At 36.1% G+C, this 22,954-nt stretch overlaps 1 protein-coding gene across 10 annotated transcripts in view; it reads right to left on the bottom strand.

Moving 5' to 3' along the window:
- LOC131691421 (uncharacterized) overlaps positions 1-22,954 on the bottom strand; it is a 1,322,992-nt gene that overhangs the window by 427,598 nt on the left and 872,440 nt on the right. The gene's annotated exons all lie outside the window — the stretch shown is intronic.

The raw sequence follows: 22,954 nt of genomic DNA, 5'->3' as shown, positions 1-22,954 counted from the left end.
ACCTTGTACGTGGCGCACCTGGGTTCGAGTCCCGACCCCTAACATAGGGTTACAAATTTTCTATAAAAGATTTTTCTAACTCGAAGAGGCGAATGACCATAAGGTTAAAACCTCTATAATTGAAATAAAAAAAAAATAATTCTAGACCCTTTATTGAAAACGACATATCTACAATGAGTGACTCTCTTTGTTACTTTCTCTTCTGTTAATAATTCGGTCGCTTATCCATCAACTCTTTGCATAATATGCTAGTCAAAACCACCGTATTTCGATCTGTACTGTAAAATAAGTGAAAAGTGCTATAGTGACGCCGGAAAAATCGAAAGAGAAAGTAAACAAAGAGAGTCATTCATTGTAGATATGTCTTTTTGAAAAAACGCTCAAGAATTAAGGTTTAAGAATAGGCGTGTTTCGAAATTCAACATTGCTCAACAGTTGGTCATCGATGAACAAAATTGTTGAGTTAAACATGGCCGCCGCGATTTTTTTCGGTGAGCAAAAGAGAAAGTTTTGCTCTGTTGTGATACAAAACTTCGGATGCAACATTGCACGTTGGAGAGCTGCGACACCCATTCCCCTCTCGCTGCTGAGCGGCAAAGAGAAACTAAAATAAGCTGGTACCAGTGATGCCACATTTTATATTATTTACCGGGAATAAAAAAATCGCACAACTTTTTCGGAAAATTTGTACCGTTACAGCAATAAATTAATGCAAACGTTTTGCTAGTTGAATAATATTTGGTCAATTTGGGTGTTTTATACATCAACCTTTCCAATCTCGCCTTATTTTTCCGTCAATAATAAATAAAAAACACTGAGTTCTTAGTGCAAAAATCATTTGTTCTATTGTTAAGGTAATAATAATAAGCTCATTCGCCAGCAAATCATTTGTTTGGAGTAGTCAAATTACAAAATATATTTGTATTACACACAAAAGAAAAACAATTTCCGTAAATGTATATATCCTATATGCACTTTCTCAATATTACTAGGTATTAGAAATGTCAAATAAAACAATTGTTTCACCATTTTATCTCCAAAAATATGTACCATGCTGTAGTTTCCTTAGACATCATTTAAATCTGTACCTATACAATTCAAATAATCTGCAGCTTTATAGAAACATCTGTACTTTTGGTAGCACTGCGCGGTACGCATACAGATCTGTGAATCGCGCTTCTCATTCGTTCTTGAAATGACAGTGGGGGCATGCAGTTGGCTGAAATAAATTTCCATTCTCACAACATGTGGTCGGGGTGGTCGGCACCCAGACATGCTATCTCTTTCGCTTCTTTTACCTGTTGTATAAGCTTCTTTCAAGAATGCGTGTACCACCGTCAACGAAGTTTTGGCGTCAGTGTGCTCTTGGGCTCGCATCTGGTAGGATAGTTGCTAATTGATGCGCGCAGTTGTATGATAAATAGGGCATTCAAGTTTTCATTGCGCTCAAATACAGTTTTTCACTATTCTCGGGTTATTTTTGCTATAATCAGTTTCTCGGTGATGGTTTGGCCGATTATCACAAATGCCTCAAATTAAAGGTATATTTTTCTGCAACAAAATTTCGTACGGATCGGTTTTATGGTTCCGGAAATATAAACTGTTAATCGTCCGGTCACATTCAATTCCCATATAAGAAGGAACTAAAAAAATTCTAAGAAATCGAATTTGGGATGACAAATATCTTTAAAATGCATGAAACATCGAGATTTTAACCAAACCATTTTTGGTGTTTAGACCATTTGGGCATAAAGTATCCTTCCTATACATTATGCGAACATTCCTGTTTCTCCTACCAGCTGATCAAGACGACCAAACTCAAACCGCTGATTACTGGTTCAAGTTATCGATTTGGTCTTTTCTTTTACAAAATTTTAGAACTCGAATATTGATTCCTTGTATATAGTTGTCATGTCATGTATAATGAAAATGTATTACACTCAGTTTTTTTTACGCGGGGGATACGTACCGCGTTAATTGGAAAATCTGCGTAAAAAGCCGCGTTAATTCGAAAATCCTTGTAAAAAAACCGCGTTAATTCGAAAGTTCGCCTAAAAAAACTCAACCCAAGACTTAGAATATTTTTAAAAGTTTTTTTTTTGCACGGATTTCGCAATTAATACGGTTTTTGCAAAAATAAGTCCTTTTGAATGCAAAAGACTTTTTCCTACAAAAATGCTAAGTTCTTTTAAATCCAAAGAACTTTGGCAGTTTTTTTGCGTGGATTTCGCAATTATCTCGTTTTTTGCAAAAGATATGCCTAGTCCTTTTGAATGCAACAGACTTTCGAAAAGATGGAAGAGACGGGTCTGGACTCTTTATGTCCCGCACCTCAATAATATGGCTATTTTCTGAATGGTCTTGACGAGTAGGTGCCAGAAATTGATTTTTGGTGTCATTTTGAAATCCAAGATGGCGACTTCCGGTTTAGCGAAATTCTCTACAACCCATGCAATATGGGTATTGTCGGAATAGTCTTGACGAGTAGGTGCCAGAAATGTATGTTTGACCGCATTTTGAAATCCAAAATGGCGACTTCCGGTTTAGTGAAATTCGCTATAACCCATGCGATAATGGTAGGTACCCGAAATTTATGTTTGATGCCATGTTGAAATCCAAGATGGCGACTTCCGGTTTAGCGAAATTCGCTGTAATCCAATAAATGTAGGTATTTTCGGAATGGTCTTAACGAGCAGGTGCCAGGAATAAATAAATAAATAAATCAGCATCTTCAACGCAAGGTTTTCCATGAAAAATTGATTTTTGAAGCCATTTTGAAATCCAAGATGATGATTTCCGGCTTAGCGAGATTCTCTACAACAAATGTCGATGTTTGACGTCATTTTAAAATTTTAGATGGCGACTTCCGGTTAACCGAAATTCCCGAATGAAAAATCTGGGCGATCATCCAAAACATCATCGAATATAAGATCTAATCATAAACTAGCGAAATGTAAAATATTTTTATGTGCGCATCCAGAAGAGTGCGGTGAGAATGGGTGTGAGTGAGAGAAGAGAGAGATGTATGTAATGTGAGTTGGGGGTTTTAATTGATTCAAATTAAACACATTGCTAAAATTCAAGTAAATTCAACTGTTTAATTAAAGCTATTTGTACTTCCCATACTGATTGGGTTATAGCAAATTTCGCTAAACTGGAAGTCGCCATCTTAGATTTAAAAATGGCGTCAAAAATCGCCAATTTCAATTTCTGGTATCTACTTCAAGACCATTCCGGACCAGGTGCGGGCCATGAGGAATCTTCCAGACCCGTCTCTTCCAGCTTTCCGAAAATTTTCTAAGTCTTTTGCATTCAAAAGGACTGGTAAGCCGTGGTAATTTCGAAATCCACGCAAAAAATAAACTGCCAAAATTCTTCTAAGTTATTTGCATTTCAAAGGACTTAGAATTTTTTTTCAAAAAACATCTAAGTCTTTTGCATTAAAAAACGGAAATTTATTCATTTCAACTACCATCAAAGACATTTTGAACATTATTCTTCATTAGATGCACAATATATGTACCTATGTGAAAAACTGGTGCGAATATTACGCACTACTATTGCACTGACGGATCGCATTCATTGCAATTGAGTGAGTTTCAGGCAACCTATATTTTAACTAAAGATTAGGACAAATCAGACTGAAGTCCACGCTGGCACGTAGCCAGAGGGAAGGAGGGGGAGTCTAAAGGGTAACTCCGCTCTCCCACCACATTTTCGGGAATAATGATCAATGATCACAAATAAAAAATAATAATAATTCCAAACAAGCTTGTTTTCAAATTGATGTGAAAATGATGTAGAATAAATTTAATAGTAGATTGAGCATTGGCAAAATCAAATTCTTACATTGGTGATCCATATACCACGTGGACAATTTAGGAAAGGGTAGAGGTCACGAGAAAGTCCATGCTTGTCCATTGGGATGGGGGTGGGGGTATGGGTAATGTCCACGTCGTCATATTTTTGTCTTTTATAAAAAAAATGAAACAAATTTGTATTGTCATTGGTGTGAGCGGTTATATTCAAATATTTTTAAGATTTTTAAATAGTCCAAGTGCTTATAACTAGAGGTGCGCGCCACGCCACCGCCGCTGCGCCGCGTCGACGATTGCATGTAAAAATAGTAAGCACATCGGCGTGACGCCGGCGCGCCGCTGATTTTTACCTGAAATCGGCGGCGCGGCGCACACCTCTACTTATAACAGCATAGTATGTGCGTCTGCATCACGTGTGAAAATTGAAAACATCTATGACAACTATCATCGAAAAAATCATAAGAAATCGCACGAAAAAGAATCAGAATTTTTTATTTAAATCACTTGATGCAATCATCTGTAACATGATCTAATCACATTAATTTTGGATTTCATAGCTAGAGGTTGAAATTACGAACCAATTCAAGAATACAAAGGTTATTTTGTGATGAATTTTTGAAATATCATAAGTCGTTCAGATTTGAACGATTTTCATAAGGTTTACTTCATATTAGTCTTCCACACGGGAAAATTTTCTAAATGCCATTTTTATGAAACTACTCATTTTTTTTGAAAGTCCAACTGGACACCGTAGGGAGGGGTAGGGGTTTAGGAATTGTCCACACTTGTCCATGAGGGGGTCAGGAAAAAGGTTTTTTGTCCACGTGGTAAATGAATGGCCCCCTAGAGTACGCCACATCGCAATTGAATAGAAAAAAGCTCTCGCATCAGCAAAAAATACCTTGCCGCATTGGAAACTAGGCATGACGATTCGGGACAACCACATTATATTCAAATCACAAAACAAATAGTTTTCCTTTTGTTCTAGCATAATGACATCGCATAATTGCATATAATCAATCGTAAGACTAAAGCAAAATGGCCGCCAGCATAAAATATTACCGCTACAAAGTTTGGCATGGTAGATCGGGACGACCGCATTGTATTCAGCTAAATGCCTTGAGCAACACGATTTTTTGAGCCATTAATGCATTGCTCGTATAGGCACACCAGCGTTAGCAACGACGAGCCAAAGGGCTCATTGATCGCAGCAACCTCGACCGGCCATCTTTTTGCTTACGATCGCCTCACAGGTAAAACGTGCTCCTATTGCTCTCATTTAAGGTTGGACAGAGAATGCGCAAAATTCGCAAACGAAAAAAGCAGTTTTTTCCACACCGTATGTCAGATCTTCATAAAAATCAATCAGCATATGTAGAATGTTGTTACAGTACTGCTGATTGATTTTTATGAAGATCTGACATGCGGTGTGGAAAAAAACTGCTTTTTTCGTTTGCGAATTTTACCCTTTCTCTGTCCAACCTTAAGTGTAATACCGTGATGGGAGATTTTCAAGCAAAGCAATCAAATTCTCAAATTTTGGTCTACGTGGTTTATGAATGGCCCCTTGTCTCTCTGGTCGTGACAATTTGGTGTATACAGTACTACCCAGCGGTGAAAACACGACCCTTGGGCTTTTCCCATGTAAATTATCAAAAACGGTTCACCGGAAGTTGCCATCTTGGTTTTCAGAATTGCGTTCAAAATCGATCTCTGCTATCTACTCGTAAAGCCTGCTCCGAAAATACCCATATTGATTAGGTTAGAGAGAATTAAGCACTTGCCACAAAAATGGGGTGCAGATAACCGACCATGTTTGGGAACCGACAACCGATTTAAAAGCAGAATAAAAACAATTCCATATCAACATTTGAATAGGGCTAATAAGATTTGTAAACAAACATTTGTTTTGCTGATTTCTCTTAATTTGTCATAATTTCAAAACAAATGACATTTTAAATCGAATCTACAAAGGGTAAAGATGTTGATTCATGTGTATCTTTCATGAAATTCAACTCCACAGCGGAATAATGAACGAAATAAGTTTGTTTACAAAAATCTCATTAGCCCTTTTGAAGAATTGATATTGAATTGTGGCGAACGTTTCGGTGGCATTCAATTTTTAAACCGCAATATAAAATTAATTCTATGGGCATACTTTTCGATCGATCTGCTTCTTTCTATAACACTAAGCAAATGATCAAAAAAAAACTTTTAAGCAGGTTTTCACTTGTTCAACAAATATTTTGGTTGTAGTACAGAACCTACGAATCAATTGTCGACAACCGACCAGTGACGGCAACCGACGACTTTCCCCTACTTACTACGAAACTATATGAAGTGAAACAACGAGAAAAATGTTAGCCTTCGTTAGGAGTAACATTTTTGTAACGAATAATTTCGAAATTATTTTAAGCCACATTTAAATGTTTTTGAAACCAAATTGTTTGTTCGAAATTCAGAGTTTGGTAAATATTACTGTCTTTGATGCGGTTGACCAATAGGAATCGGTGCCGAAGTGGATCATGTATGGCCTCAGTAATACTGTACAAAGATAATGTGGTCAATCGATAAAACTGATTCAAAACCTTTGTAATAATTTTTAAGGCATGTAGAAAATCACAACTAAAATAAATTTGAAGCTTTCACTCAAATGTTCACTTTCGTAGCTACATCCGAATCTCCCGGGAGATCCAGAGCATCCGTATAACTGATAAATTCATGAATTCAGTACTAAAACTCAGAGATTTTTTTTCGGAAGCATTTTTAGTAGATTTACTGATATTAATATATACTGGTAACTGGATTAAGGTCCATATAAGTTCTAGAATATGAATTTACAATTTTACACAAACTCGAATTCAAATTCCAATTCGTTCCAATTAAAGTTAAAAAATTCCATTCGACAAAAACAACACCGCTTTTAATGCAAAATTTGTGAATTTTAAATTCATCAAGCAGTGACCGCTGGTTTATTCTTTGTTCTGGAACTCTGTGGACTCTCGAAAGTATTTTCAAAATTCGCATTGCAACTATTGCGCTTTTCATCTGTTTTGCCTAAACAACTTCAAGGTACCGAAGACTCGCTAAATATTGTATTTAAACACTAAAGTGTGTTTTTAATTACGCAAGAGACCTCAATATATTTTACATTCTCGTGTTCGATGATTTCTTTTTAAGATGGGTCAGAAAACGTAGAAAAACATCTATGGTCCCTTAAGTGATTGGTATACAGCAGCAACTGTTAACTATTAAATAGCAGCAAAATGAAAAGAGACATAGACAAAGTGTCTAATAAAAAGTTATAGAGAACATTAAGGGGCATCAAATGAACAATAGTAACGATAAATTTTGTTGATTAATAATTAGAATAATTAAAAAACTCCAAAAAAACACAAATTTTGAGTTATTTCGTTAGTAAAAAATCATTTAGTACACTTAACTAAAAGATATTTGTACATACCCTGATAGGACATTTTCTCAGCTTTCCAATGAAATCTTGTAAATAACGATATAAATCATATTTTTTAGATTAGAGTTTTTTAAGCACTTGCAAGTCGGTTACAGGAAAAGTATAGTAATGAAAATACAAAGAAATGAGAAGAGATAGAAATATGACGTCCAAGAACAAATTATGAATCGTCCTAAAACCCAACTTTTGGATAATGGATAATGCTATAATCATACTTCATTGTTTCGAGAAAATTAGCAAAATCCTCCTCAAAAACACTAACTTTTAACTACTTTACAGCTAAAAGGTAATTAAAACTAATTATTTAAAAGATATGAGAACACCATTCAATAGGAAATTTTCTCACCTTTCGAATGGAAAAACATTTAAAATACAAAGTATACTTTTAAAGTTAGAGGTATTTTAAGACAAATAAGTTTTTTACACAAAAAGTTCAATAACTCTGTAACGGTTGAGATTTGATGGTATGTGTAGAACAATTTTTTTCTCCAAATATGGCAGTCTATCACCCCTCGAGAGATTCTTAACCATGAACCAAACACCCTGTATATGTGACCCACATGCAAAGGTGGGGCAAGGTTAGGAAAAACTCATATATCTCTGAAACGACGAGAGATAGAAAGTTATGATGTTCCACAAAGTTGTAGAGAAATAAAAGGACTTTTTGGTTTCACTGGAAAGTTTCAGGATTTCTCCGCATGGTGGCGGTAATGAGCCAAGCAATTTAAAGGGAATGCTCCTATCTGTACAACGCTAAGAGATGAAATATTTGGATGTTCTACAAAGTTGTAGAGTAGCAAAAAATACTTTATTCTCTAATTTCAGAAATGCAAAATTCCACCACATGGTGGCGCCAGTGAACAAAATTAATTCAAGGTAATTCGCCTATCTATACAATGGTAAGAGATAGTGCAATCTGACGTTCTACGAAGTTGTAGAACATTTCAAAGGCTTTCGTGTATAAATATAATTTAGGCCGCATAGTGGTGCTAACATCCATATATTATCGAGAATGAATATATTTTGATACACCTTTTGAATGTTTTCTATTTTTTCCGCACAATAGCGTTAGAGAATCAAACTAGTTTAAAGTAATACTCTTATTTCTTGTGCCGAGTTTCTTTTATTATACATAACATGTTAGTGAGTTTTCTTAAGACTCACAGGTTATAATAACATCTATTTTCTTGACTTTATTTGTAATCCCATTGATATTTCCCCTGTTGCCTCATTTATTAACCTTTTTTTAATTTTTTGAAGCAACTGTTGACTAATTCTACGAACGCTCTCTCCTCAAAGACGTCATGTACAGTGCCGCGCGTCAGTGCTCGTTGATTGCCTCCCGCAGAAGAAGCGTACTCTATGCGCCGTGAACTCATTTAAACAGGCATTGGTTGCACGATTACAGGGCTGATATTTTAGTGATAGGTTAGAACTACTAGGGTCATTCGAATGCCAATTAGTGACTTTTTCATCATATCTGGTCTCATTTATAACTTAGGAATAGGGCTCAAAATATATTCTGTCACCTTGCGCGGACTACTAGGCTTGAATACTACATTCTGCTAATAATGCAGCCTGGGATAAATACCGAAGTATGCTACTATCCAATTCCCGCTGTGCTTCTATTATAATCAGCATCCCCTATCACCTTGCAAACAAGCAAAGCGTGCATGCCAACTGCGCTGCCTGCCCAGTCGGGGGTACATCACCAGATATTTGAATTTTTCTTTGTGCGACTATTTCGGCAAGGAAGGATCGTCTCCTGCTATAGCTGCAACATTGCTGCCGGCGCTCGTCGATCGCTCTGTCGTAGTAGAGACTGAACCGGTTGGGTAGTGTCATTTTGCTTTGTGCGTTTCATTGCGCATGTTGCTTGCTATCGCCGCAGAGATGTGGTGTATGTTGTTGCCGTTGGTGCTCGTTGGTCGCCTCGAGACGTGCCATGTGCTGCGAATCCAACTCAATTGATATTGGTTATACGAGTATGGGACTGATACTTCGGCAGTAAGCAAAGGGTGCTAGGGCAATTTGAATGCCGGATGGATAATAGTCAAATTAGATTCCAGCTCCGAGCAGCTTTTTATGTACCTGTTCAAATTCTTAGCTCGATCTCTGAAACTATATTTTTGCACCTACTGTTTTAATTGTACATGGGATTTTGTGTGGGAAAATTAACTTTCATAAAATAATTCCTCCAGGAGTTGTCCATTGCTTCATAAAAATAAATCGTTATGTGACATTTATAGGAAATTCAACATAGAAACAAAGTCTCGAAAACCACACAACGATTTGACGCTTGAGAAAAAAATTATTAAACAGAAACCGGTTGATGCTCTGACGATTGATAAAAAAAATCATTTTTTCTAGCACCACTGCACAGTGGTCGCAATGGTACCAAAACGTGCGTTTAATTAATGGTGCTCTAGGAGTTGATTTTAGCGATTTGGTGTGAGGAACACTTTTTCAGATTAGAAGCCCCCTTCTTTTGATGTATACTGAATTGTGATTAATCCACCTAAAAGTGAGATAGAAAATTTATTTCCACTAACTTTCGAGATAGAGTCATGATGTCAATAACAAAGTTATAGAAAATTCTACTGCGAGAAAACTTGTTGAACATGCAAACTCTCCAAAATGTAGTGGTGTTGAGATAAAGCGCGTTGTTTGTGGGAGGCACCTAAAAAATCATTTTTTCATTATAACTTTTTTCTGAGATTTTTGAAATACTTTAAATGTTCCATGAAGTTATTGAAATTATGATAATACAGATATTTGTCGAAGACAAATAAGACATCAATCGGTTTTTGATTAATAACTTTCTTAACAAGCCTCAGATCGTTTCGCGGTCTTCTAGATTTTATTTCCTTGATAAATTTCCTATAAAAATCAGACATCTATTTATTTTTAGGAAGTAACGGACGACTCTTGGAAGAATTATTTTGCAAAAGACGATTTCCTCATACGAAATCCAATGTAAACTTTAAAGGGGGCGTAAAAATATAGTTTCATCGATCGAGATAAAAATTTGCAGGGGGAGCTAAATGGATCCCAATAAAATTTTATCTTTTTCATATAACCATGTCTCACTCTAATGGTCAATTTTTCATCACATCTGGTACCACACATAACTTCCAAACTGGACAATACAAATCAATACTTTGGAATGGTAGTCCATGTGAGATCATGAAAACATGGATTACCATTTCAAAGTACTAAGTAACTCAACAGTGCCGAGAAAACCAGAACCTGCCCTTTTCAGGACGACCATTGATGATGAGTTTTGATTTGATATTCCTTCTCTCTCTCTCTTTTGTTGTCGCATCATATTTTTTTTAAAATTAAGCGACTTCCTTGAAAGCGACACACATTTTCCTAACCATTAGTTTGTTTTATTATGAAAGACACAATAGGTATGGCATGCTGGTTTCTTGGGAGACATAATAATGGTTGACATCTGGAAGCATAGATCAATTTTGAAGTTCTGCGGACGACCTTCGTTGCAAACTGCTTTCGGGGAGCTTTCCATCCGGTGGATTTACGAACTGTTTGGCACGGGTCATAGCACGAAAAATTCTACTCCGCTACTGCCGATGCCAGCTAGTAGCAAAACGACGGTCAAATGAGTGATGAGGAAACCGACCGACCGTTGTATAGTCGCGCGAATATGCACTAGTATCGCTCACTCGCTCGTTTTCGTGTCATGTGTCTTTCCATTCCTTTCTGCTACTAATACTAGTATGAACAAAATCGATATACGTCTTTCCCTCACCTTCCATCCAGTGACCAGTATTGCCACACTGCTTTTCGCAATAGCCTTCCAACAATATTTACAGCAAATGTTGCAGATTGTAGAGAAAAAAACATTTAGAAATTCCAAAAATATTCCCAAAAAACTATGTACGGTAATTTCGATTGAGATGCCGCACTCTCTATATCTCGTATATAGGGTCAATTTTATACGGCAATATGATATTGTGAGTTTGTCTTTCGGGGAACTACAACACTAGAGATGTAAAATAATCCTTATTATTAACTCACAAAAATTGTATTAATGATTTTCTGCGTCCAGTTGCATCTTGCCCAAGTAATAACTGAAGTTTTATAGCAAGCTACAAGTGCAATCTAAGTTTTATCAGTGGCTATAAAACTATCATAAAACCACAATTGTTACTAGGGTGGAGCGCCGAAAATTTTTCAGCGCCACATTAAAATTTCGTTTTTCTTAAATCGTTCGATTTTTTTTGTGAATCATGTATCTGTTGAATAGCTGGGACCTTTTAGAAGACATTCTGATCATGAGCACGGTCGGAAAATATCGTCGTGCGGCATCTCTACCATAAAATTGGGAGAGATGCCCATCAAAATTATGAGTGATATGCCGCACTCGATGGCGGAGGATACGTAGCTAATATATATTTTTTGCCACCTCGTAATGTCATTTAATGATAATTTGCGTCAGGTATGGATTCTGGATAAGTTATATCCACAATCCATAGTGACATATAGGATTATGAATCAATTATCTATATATTTAAATGGGCGATGTGTATCTGAGTAATAGTTACTTCGGTTTATTCTTTAAAGTTTCAGGCACTAACATCAACGAGAGGTAAAAATTACTTTTGTTCACTATTTTTCAGTTCGTGATCACGGTGCGACGCCTAACCCGCAGAGGCGGCATCTCTCCCGCAATGATCTTTTTTAAAAATGTTCATTGAAATTTATTGATTTTTTTCATGTCAAACTTCATCATATATTGAATGATTTACTTTGATGCAGGACCGGTTTTTAGAAATGTGCGGCATCTCTCCATATTACCCTATGCACAGAAGACGGCAAAGGAGTATACACATTGTTTTGCCATAATATTTCAATAAAATTCAAACAGTATTTCCACAGAGAATACTAACATACTAACTGCAGAAGTAGCTATTTTCTTTTAATAATAAATAAGTAATTAAACCAAACATGGATGGGTAACGTCTGTGACACATCGGACATGTTGTTTGAAATCTAGTGATATTCAACAGAATCTTTAGATTGGAAATAACATGTTTGAATGGAAATTTTCAAATTATTCTTTATTATAATTATAAAGGTTCGGAAAAGAACTATTGATGGTTGTGCTGAGTTTAAAGATCGTTGGATGCTGAAGAATTCTCAGCATGATATCATTGGTGTTGGTGTAGGTTATTAACCAGTTATAATTGTATCATGCGTTAAGTGTTGCAGATTTCAAATTAAACCACTGGATCAATCAAATGAAAAAAAATATGAAAAGTCCGAAATAAATCTCCCACTTTCTACATTCATGTTTTTTTTTACCATACAAAATAACCCTTATCAGCACCAAAACTTTTTAAAATGTCCGAAGTAAGGTCATGACACTCCGGTTATGTCACAGACATTACCCACCCATCTTTTTTTTTATTCAAACAAAAATTCAAACCAGTTTAGAAGGAGCCCCAAACTACTGGTAAAGTTTGGTTTTGTTCTGCTCCACAATCGTTAATCGTTTAAAAAATTCGGTGGTCAAAAAAAACTTCAAAGCCTCAAGGGAAACTTTTATTTAAAAAAATGTTCCCAAAATTTGGTCCTTCAGAACATTCATTTTACAATATAGATATTGTTGGAGGGACGGATACAGAAAAAAATTTCGGGAGGGTTTGTGAAATTTCGATTCGATGCCTATATTTTGCTTTGACATAAGATCTCGATGTTTCATGCATTTTGAAATCTTTCGGCGTCAATAATTATAATTAAATTCCGATTAAAAACGGTTTTAATCCATCTAACAGTGTGATGATAAATTTCTTATAACTCTTATTGCTTTCTTCGGGTATTATATCGATTAAGGACATTTAGAACTTGATGCTTCGCGATGTTTTTGATAACACATACTATATGGGATAGTGACAGGACTCAGAGAATCGCTAAAATTAGCGTAGGACAATATCAGTGCAAGAAATCTCAAAGGTCAAACCAATTTAATGGAAAAGCGGATAAATGGCCCATATAATAGAAATAAAAACGAATTAATGCTAATGCTCCGTTAATAACATATATAAATTCTTCAATCAATGCATTGTGTAGCGAAAACTGAATTTTCCTAAAGGGGTTATATATGTTGTGCTGAGTCAAAAAATTCGAAAAACAAATTTTTGAATAGATTTGAAGTTCGTACTCAATAGCGTTGACTCAAATTCCCAACGCGGATGAGAACTAAGCTTTGAAATTTCAGCTCTTGATATCTCACTTTCCTGAAGTGCATGCGTGCATAGTTCAAACTTTAGTTCGATATCGACTTTTTCTAAAAATGACTTCCCAGTAATATCTTTGATTTGAATTATTATCCCTAATCCTAATGCCAAAGAACAAATAAAAAACTCTCGAAAACCGTTAGGGAAAATCATTATCATTACTGGAATTTTCTTTTTCACGAAACTTTTCGATAACCTTCCGTCACTTCTGTTAAAAAATTTCAATCACTTTAAAATTTACTTTTTATTTCGACTATGTTAGTCACATTTTCTTTTTTACATTTTAACCACATTCAATTAGCTAGAGATTACTGGGTAGGCAAAGTTATGAAAATAAGAGCCATAGTACTCAAGTGAGAGCAAGAATGTGAAGTAAACAGATCGGAAAACTAGAAGTTCTACGAAATGAGTGATAAGAGTTATACAAAATGTATCATCACACTGTTAGGTGGATTATAAACGTTTTTATATGAAAGTTCTCATAACTTCGAAACGAAAAAAGTTTAGTAGTCAGTTAATGTTTTAAAGCAAATTATGCGCCCTAAAATAATCTTCAAGTTGTCCAAAGGGTACTTCAGTGTAAAATAAAAACTATAAAAGTTTTAGAAATAAAACCGTTTTTTAACCCTTCGGAAGTCGCGCAAGTGGCCCAATGAACGAGCAGCCGCTGGTGCGCCCACAAAGTTTTGCTAGCTTTGTTAGCTGGGGGAAGGTTACTGAACACCCTGAAGCTTACATTTGGTTTTCTCGTGCAATGAAAATTACAAAAGCTAGAGCTTGCATGTCTTCAGCAAATTTGTTTAAAATGTGTTTCTCTACAACTTCTACATCGAACACTAAATTTCTATCTTGAACCGTTAAAAAGTTCAATTTTAAAAATTGCTAAAATTAGAATCACCCTAGCATCTGTTTAAACAAAAAGAAGGGCATTGCAAAGTACAACAACTTTGCCAAACATGTTGTAAGGCTAAGTCATTTAATTTTAGCAAAAAGTTAAAATTGCTGCTAAATTCACATTCTAGACCACTGTGTTGTGGGAGCATATTGAATGATATTCTACACAGTAACAAACGACAAACGTCTTCTTTCGATTTCGAATTCTTCTGCATGTGTTCCAAAGAGTACCCAAAGATATGTCTCTTGACAAGTCATCCACAAAGTGTCTCAAGAAGCTGTTCATTTTAACACGGCGTAAACTGTCAATTTGCTTTGCCAAATAGTATATTTTTCAAACAACTTGGCGTAAATGAAATTCTTTAGAAGCGATTTGTTTAGTTTCATATACATCATGCGGCCTAATTCCAATTTTTATAACGAGACACGATCGCCTTTGAAATACTCTATAACTTCGTAGAACATTAGATTGCACTATCTCTTACCATTGTATAGATAGGCGTATTACCTTGAATTAATTTTGCTCACTGGCGCCATCATGTGGTAGAATTTTGCATTTTTCTAATGAGAGAATAAAGTATTTTTTGCTACTCTACAACTTTGTAGAACATCCAAATGATTCATCTCTTAGCGTTGTACAGATAGGAGCATTCCCTTTAAATTGCTTGGCTCATTACCGCCACCATGCGGATAAATCCTGAAACTTTCCAGGGAAACCAAAAAGTCCGTTTATTTCTCTACAACTTTGTGGAACATCATAACTTTCTATCTCTCGTCGTTTCAGACATATATGAGTTTCTCCTAACCTTGCCCCACCTTTGCATGTGGGTCACATATATGAGATAAGCGGAGTACGCCCTTTGCGAATGTTAAGCAGCAGTATCCAAATTTAAACGTTAATAACTCTTTAGCGGTTGGTTGGATTGTCTTGCAGTCTTCGACAAACTTGTTCGGCATATCTTCTCCTTCCTAGGTCCGTGTTCGGAAGTTTACAGCGACCTCTAGGGGCGATAATGTGAACTGTGAGTGTTTCTCCATACATTTTGGCCAAAAATCCCATACAAACTTTAAGCTCGTTGGGGGAGGGGTTAGAGTTAACCGATTTCGCTCAAGTTTGGACAGTGTCATTTTTTCATGATTTGGAACGACGCTAGATTAGTAATTTCAAAAATGGTCGTTTTATTGTCACCCTAATCGACAGCCACGATCTTGAGATACTATGTGATACTGAAACATCACTTGAAACCAGCGGCGGATCATGGAGAAAGATCCGGGAGGTTCTGCCGAAAATTTTCAACTTGTTAAGAAATTTTAAACTAGTTTTAATTTTAAAGTAGCAACCCCTCACTGTATACTCCCTCCGGGCCGCACAGAGGAGTAACTAGAACAAATTCCTGGCCAATAACCAAAATATTTTTTTTTCGATCTTCTATTTCGTTATATTTTTTTTACATACCTAAATGCTTGTTGAATAACATGGCCAAATTAGGAGTATGTCAAAAATTGTTAAAGATTTTTTGCTTGGATGCAAAGTGGTGATATTTTAAGGGGTTTTTTAGTCATTTTAATTATATATCCAGCAATATCGCTTTCTAGTGATGATGACTGTATTAAGTAAGACAATATTGTTACAAATGTAGTTGAACACAGCCTTTTGTATAACTTTAGGCTCAAACCAACTGAAAATAGTAGTGTTGTTGTGCATTGCATCAGCTTTAAAAAATTAGTTTTTTAAACACTATATTCCAAATTTGAATGATAAAAAATATACAGTATACGGCAAGATCCGGCAAAGTTTCTGAAGCAGTATTACAAAAGTAGATTCCAGCTATCTGAAAAACATTCGAACTCTTCCGATCTTGTCCGATCCACAGATTGCAAGCGATTTGAAAATATTGCAATTTTTAGTAATTTGAGGTACACCGAAATGCTGTAGGGCCAAGTACTATGTATTTCAAAATGTATCTCTATGAAAATATGCACAGGCATCCCTTTTCTTCCCCCTTTTCCACTGATCAACTGTTTTTGCAACTGAAAAACTAAATGTATTCACAAAGATCACTTCTAAATTACTAGTATTCGAAAGGATATAGAAAATTGACCTATGCACTGGTAGGTGGATAGATGTCAAATTGTTCCAAAAACCAATTTTAGTCTATTTTTTGTTCATATTAAGGCATAATAAAAGCAATAGCAGCAACAAATAGTTTTGGCCAGGAATTGACCCCAGTTACTCCTCTGTGGGCCGGTATGATTGACAATTTTTGGAGTGATTGTATAACCTTTCTATATGAGAAAGGCAAAAATGTACCAAAGTCCAAAGAAGTCAATTTTTGTTAAAGATCTCAATGTTTCATGCATTTTAAAGCCATTGGGATCAAAAATACAAATTTGATTTTGAAAATTTTTCATTTCAGTTTATATGGGAATTTGCTGTGTGATTGCACTCTTCAACTCGTAACTCCGGAACCGGAAGTCCAATCAATAAAAAAATCAATAGCAGCCGATGGGAACGTTGTTTAATTTGAGACTAACTTTGTGCACATCGGTTCAGCCATCTCTGAGAAACAGAGGTCACATTTTTTTCCACATACACACACAGACATTTTCCGATCTCGACGAACTCAGTCGATTGGCATATGACACACGGCTCTCCGGGTCGGGATTAGATTGACGAATTTTAGAGTGAATGAGAAAGGCAAAAACATTTTTAGCAAATGTTGAAAGTTATGCATTTTTTTGGTGAGCAGTTCTATGTTTCATAGACATTAAATCAATTTTAACTTCGCTTCCTATTAAATAAAGACCCTTATTACAGTACATTTCTACAAAAACGAGCTCAATTTGAAAAGAAATCTGAGGATTATGATTGATTACAGAACTCTGGAATTTTCTATTGGAATGTTTTCAGGCAGGAATTTGATATTGATGCTATTAGACGACTGTGAAATCAAGACCAATAGATCAGTTACATATCAGGACCCCATTCCGACAATTTATCAAAAGTCCTCATGATGTTTACAACAACAAGTTATCAATCTACGGATCAGATAATTATTATTGTAATATTGAATTAAATCAGTCTGCATCAATAAATTTTCAACTTCAATCCAATTTTTTTTTTTTTGGGTGTGGTGGGGGGGGGGGTTGTATATGGTGTTAAACCCCAAAACCTTCTCTTGGCTACGCCGTTGCTTGGAGTTATTTTTTTTTCGCTTTTCATTTTCCGATATGTTTCAGATCGATCCGATGGTTATAAGTTAGAAAAATTGCAGTCAGAAGGTTCGCACAAATGAACATTTTTGTTATCAAGTTCCTTCCAGACAACTTGGAAGTGTTCGGTGATTATTTCTAGCGGTTGTAGATAGTAAAATAAAATACAAAATTCGTTTTATCGAAATAATGTTGGATTATTGGATTTATCGAAATAATGTTGGATACAATGGATTATTACTATATTGAACAATAAATAGGCGACAAAGAGTAATCAACAAACAACAAGCCATAACTTTTAAAGTATTCAAAATAGATATTTAAAATCTTTAGTAAAGTTATTCGCAAAAGTAAGAGCTACAAATTTGCTTAAGACATCATTTCGATATAATCACTTCCAAGAAAATTTGTGAAAATATCTCACTCATAGGGGGATTAATTAGCAAAAGCACAATACCAAAAGAAAGAGCATATTACCTCCATTATATTCTCCGAAGATACTATTGACATAAAATAAGCCGTTTTGGCGTTAATAATAGATTACATGTTTTTGGTCATATTTCTGGTAATGGGAAATGATAAAAATCTTTCGTCCGCATTTAATGTTAAATATCTCTTTTGATAATAGTCCGATTTCAACAATCTATAGCTTGTTCGAAAGGTATTCGTTAAAGCTGTCTAAAAATATATAAATTGTTAATCTATATTGTGAATTTCGGTAGATAATTTAAAAAAATACAAAAACGCCATTTTTACGCATTCAAACATTCATATCTTGGAAACTGAACATCAGAATCAAAAACAAATTAATAGCGTTCATACTGTTTTTTAGTTCTTTCATTTAAAATTGGCTTGGATAAGATCGGTTCAGCCATTGCTGAGAAACACGAATGAGAATTTGTCCGTTACATACACACACACAGACATTGTCCCAAATCGTCGAGCTGAGTCGATTGGTATATAAGACTCGGCCTTCCGGGCCTCGGAAAACACCTTGAAAGTTTGAGCGAATTCTATACATTTCTTTTATAAGAAATGTAAAAAGGTGAAAATTTCGCTAAAATGTCTCTCAAACAACTTAAATTTGCTGTTCTAGGTCACCGACGGCCAAACAAACTTTCGTTGACTACATTGACCACCATAGACGGTTCCGGAAGTGCCCAGAAAAAGCAGCCATCTTTAAAATCTAGCAAACTCATATCAGTTTCTCGGAAATAGTTGGGCCGATTTTCACAAACTTAGTCCTATATTATCCCTCCAGATGTCTATAAAATTTCGCACGGATCGCTTATATGGTTCCGGGAATATAGACTGAACCGTCCGGTCACATATGAAATTCCCATATAAGCCGGAACTCGAAATTTTTTTCAAAGGGGGGACCCCATGAAATTTCAGGTCGAGTTTGTATTTTTGATGCCAAACATCTTTAAAATGTATGAAACGTCGAGATTTTATGTTATCACGAAATTTTTTTTTTTATAAAATCGACTTGTTTGGACTGGATTTCGCACCTTTTTTTCAGTCCAATATTAAACCGCGGCTGTTTTTTCTTTTACAAAATTGTAGAACTCGAATAATGATTTCTTTTCTTGTATATTTTTCATGTTATGTATAATAATAAAATGTAATATTTGCATTTGAAAGCTTTCAATGAATATAAACAACGCAAACATTCTCGTGTTCATTATTGAGAAAGGCACAATTGCACCGCTAGGTGGATTAAAATAGGTTTTTACTTGTAACGTGTGCAAAACTCATCTTCTTAGAAATGTTTAAAATCGTCCAATACTGGTCTTTAGGGGCCCTTACACGAGCAATAAAAGTTTCATTACTAAGTAGTTTCGTTACTGGAATTGTATGGGAATTCCATCATTACTCGCCTTACACGTTCATTAAAAGTGACATTACCAACGCCTCGTGTACGGGGCCCTTTTCGTTGGACCAACGCACAGTGGCACGACGAGTGACAAAACCCCAGAAATCAATGTCTTGTAAATCTTTTGTAGATATTTATTTTATTTTTCTCTCAGTTTGAATAAAAATATCTCAAAATTTTACTATAATCGGATGAAAAATGAATTTTTAACATGTCGTTGAAGCAAGCGATGTCGAGGATTTCTGTTCAATTCAATTCATTAGAATTTTTAGTACCTTAGAGTTTCAAATGGCGATATCTCAAGAACTACACAGCCGATTGGAGCAATGTTAAGTTCATTCGAAAGAAGAATGGGAGATAACTAGATGCTAAACTATAGATGGGAGATTTTTGTACAAAACTGATTTACGTTTGTTCTGCATCAAAAAAATCCAATTAAAAAGTTTTATATCATATCAGTAATTTATCTTTATACGTCTTCCAATTTTTGAGATGGTCTCCCATTGGTCACTTATCATGAATCTGATTCAAAATTTATTGTAGTTTCAAGATATATAGGGCTCATCTGGGAAGTTGGTATATCAATGTTTTTGAAAATACCCATATGGAGACGCCCTGTATCTCATAAATCTCCTTACAAATTAATTGTTTAAACACCCAAGCAACACCAGTTGTTGACTAGCAGTTTCAGCAACATAATTCGTTACAAAAAGGCATATTGTAACCATTATTGCGCTGATTTAGAAACCCAAAAAGCGCACGCGTAAAAGCCTTTGCTTATGCAACTAATCGCTGTCGTCACTTGTTACAAGTGCTGCTTGGGCAACATCATACATACTTATAATTTAGTGATTTTTACTAGTGTTGTCAACCATTTCTGCTATCCGATGAGATTGGCTACTATGATTAATGTTTATATTAACCCTTTAACGATCAACGCATTCAAATGGGTTTATATAAAATTAGTCGATAAAATGAAATGTGGAATATCAAAACTGATAGCAGAAATGGATTCAGCGACTCAAAATTAGTTAAAACCCCAAGTTTTAGCCACATAGACCAATTTTTATAATTTTGTCACAACTTAGTATGAACAGGTGCAACGTTCAGCAGAAATCGGCCCTTAAAGGATTCCCAAAGTTTTGTTGTTATATACAAACCAGTAGTGCGTAATCATAAATTCAGTTATTATTTCTGTCTGAATTTACCGAAACCAGCACTAAGTTAACTGAAGTTTCACGCAGAGAATTTAGTTTTATGTGTCATGATTATTAGCCCGGATAGAATTTTACAATAGCATTTACCCTACAAACAATCATAAAACAATAAATATTATAGTTATTACTGTTTTAACATTGTTCGATGCCAAGTTCTCACAGTAGATTTACAATTAAATTTCATGTAACAATAAATTTCACTGTTCAGCAAAAAAAACTGATACAGTGCATTCACATTAAATTTTACTGTTTTCGAGAAAAAAATGTATGGAGAAAAATTGATTTTTTTAATTTTAAGATTCATAACCACCCCCCTTTTTCGCTGCAAAAGTCTATTTTACATTGAAATTTACTGTAAAAACGCTTTTAATCCACCTAACAGTGTGATGAGACATTTCTTATAACTCTTATCACTCTCCTGTATCGATTTTGTTGGCTATTTTCGGCAAATTTGAGACTAAGAGAAACGAAAGCAATGAAATTGAAAGACGGATAGGTATTCTAGAGCGAATCAGTTATAAACTTAGAACGGAAAACTAGAACTAGGCAGGCTCATATGGGCATTATTATTATCCCGAAGGTATCAACGAATGCTTGGTTTAAGGGGTTGGATGTGAACCGGGACTTTATTCGTACGATGTCAAGGATTATGACCAACCATTACTCGTTGGACGCGCATCTCCGTCGTATAGGGCTTGCTGAAAGTAATCATTGTTTTTGTGAGAACGGCTATCACGACATCGAGCATGTTGTTTGGCTGTGCGCAGAGTACTGTGTTGCCAGATCCCAACTAACAGATTCCCTTCGGGCCCGAGGTAGGTCACCCTATGTTCTTACATTTCGAGATTCGGTCGACGAAATACAAAAATATTTCTCAGAGTGCACAATTAGAGCCAGAACGCAGACAGTTCTAAAAGAGATGCACGATCTATCTTTCACACGATATGATCAAACATATATCGATCCCGCTCTCGTACCGCAACGAGGATCTTTGGCCTCAAAGCCGCATGGATAGATACAATTAAAACAGTCTGAACAAAAGTGGTGTGTGGTGAACAGTGCATGCTGTTAATGGTTTCGGTACGTGAGGAACTAAGCCCATCGGATCGCAAATTTCTACTCTGAGCAGTACAGCTATTAAACGATTCAAGGCATACACGTCATTTCGGCAAACGAACACGTGGAAATCGATCACCCTGAAATCCATTGTGATCACGTGAATCATCCCTAAAAGGTAACACTCAATACTACCAACTTCATGCCTATTCTAACGTGTTGGTTACAGCCTTCTTGCATGTTCGGATGATATCTGGGCCGTAGAATTGATTGAAAACCACGTACGGTTTAGTCGGAAAGAATTCCATTGCAGCCTGATATCTCAAGGTTATAGGTAATCCGACATAACCATCAAATCTGAATGAGTTTTAATCGTTTCGCATCATCTAGAAGCACACGGAAAGAGCCAAGAGAGGCTGTGCAGGATCACTCAATATCATCAAATTGCATGCGATACCACGAGTCATTAGCACAAGAAAGAAAAGCCCTTCAACAGGTACAATAGTTTGTGTATGACTGGCTGACAAATCTCAAACAACGAGACAAAACCTCGTCAGAGGGCTTTTATTTTCAGGCTAAACAGTCAACTCTCACCCGTACGACAACGATCGTGCGACGGTTGCTGCTGAGCGGCGATACCGATCCTGGGCAGTTAGTGCGAAGCAGAGCAGACCACAACCACTCCACCCTTTTCCTCGAGCCACATGATCCACCATACCCATAGAGCGAGAGGCCGGCGAGATCACTAACGTATGCGTGGTCGCGCCACAAACTACAACGAGTGCGTAGGAGTCGCGCAACAAATAATACACACGAGTGCGAAACACGGTACCGCCGAGTATCACGTGACAGACTGCGGTGCATTCGGGTCGCGGACGCGGCGAGACAGCGAACGTTAATGCAGCTGTACTACAAGGAGAGAAGTCAATCGGTCGCATGACATAACGGGTGCGACGCTTCGAAGGCGGAGAATGCAGAGCAGAAGTAGCAGGAAAACGGGGCCCCCACCGACACAATGCAGTACAAGGCGCTGAAGATCTAGTGAAAGTAGATTGTATGTATTAAGTAGATGTAAGCTCATGTTATTACAGACAGTTTATTGTTAAGCAGAAATCTCTACTGTGCCTCGCATGTGTTATTTTGCT

Source organism: Topomyia yanbarensis, chromosome 3, assembly GCF_030247195.1.
Source record: "Topomyia yanbarensis strain Yona2022 chromosome 3, ASM3024719v1, whole genome shotgun sequence".
In the NCBI taxonomy this organism is placed as follows: Eukaryota; Metazoa; Arthropoda; class Insecta; order Diptera; family Culicidae; genus Topomyia; species Topomyia yanbarensis.
Note: the sequence above shows the minus strand (reverse complement) of the source record. Positions and strands in the feature narration are given on the sequence as shown.